This window comes from Echinops telfairi, unplaced genomic scaffold, assembly GCF_000313985.2.
Source record: "Echinops telfairi isolate 266 unplaced genomic scaffold, ASM31398v2 ScPeMD7_2010;HRSCAF=2546, whole genome shotgun sequence".
NCBI lineage: Eukaryota > Metazoa > Chordata > Mammalia > Afrosoricida > Tenrecidae > Echinops > Echinops telfairi.
The window spans coordinates 23633147-23634119 of record NW_022105908.1 but is presented as its reverse complement, the minus strand read 5'-3'; positions in this window follow the sequence as shown (position 1 = coordinate 23634119).

The window sequence follows — 973 nt, the reverse complement described above, 5'->3', positions numbered from 1 at the left end:
ATGAGGACCTAATGCCAGAGGCTTATGTGGAGAGCAAATGTTTTGAGAATGACGAGGGCAATGATTGTACAAATGTGCTTTACACAATTGATGTATGTATGGATTGTGATAAGAGTTGTAATAGAACGATTTAAAAAAAAGCCGTGGGAGCAGTTCTACCCTGTCCTCGAGTGACAGGAGGGATTTGGTGGCAATAAGACACCTCCTCCATGTACTTCCTTCAGGGTTCTTTGAGTTTAAAATTGGAGATTTTTGCTCAGTCCAACTGTTTCCATACCTTCTTCTCCTCTTCTGGTGCCTGCCCTCTTCGCGCCATCCATGTACTTAAATAATTCAATATCGTAAGGGTTTTAATATTTAAAAATTACAGTAATAACTAAAAGGTAGACAAGCACTCAGGGAAATCTCTTCACCCCCCCCAGACTCCCTTCCACCACCACAGAGCAGCTGGTGCTACCAGTCTTTCCTTTTCAATCTGTAGAGACTCGGATATTCAATCTGAACGGGACAGAGACACAGACAGATCATGCTATCATCTCATGGATGATAACAGTGTTCAAAGATTCATAGGAACAGAGACACTGAAGTAGAACAAAGGTAACATTCCCGGAGTCGATGTTGCAACAAGTCACCTTTGACGCATATCATTTTGTACCACAGGTGTGTCTGGAAGGCAGGTCCCCGGATGCAGAGTTGAATTGCCACATGAGATAGCATGTGGCGTTTGTAACTTTGATAGATGTTATCCCTCAGTTCAAACCCACTGCCCCCGGAGGACAGAGGAGAGCGTCCCTTTAGGCTTGCCGAGGCTGTAATTCTTTATGGCTGCCGCGTTGCTCTCCTGCAGATAGATGTTATGGTGAGGAACAGTAATAGACGAACAAGAGATGATTTCTAGTGTTCTCACAGTGGAAGAGTTGTGTGCAGGTTATTCTGGGATAAATGCAAAGATAAATAAGATGCCAGCTCTTCT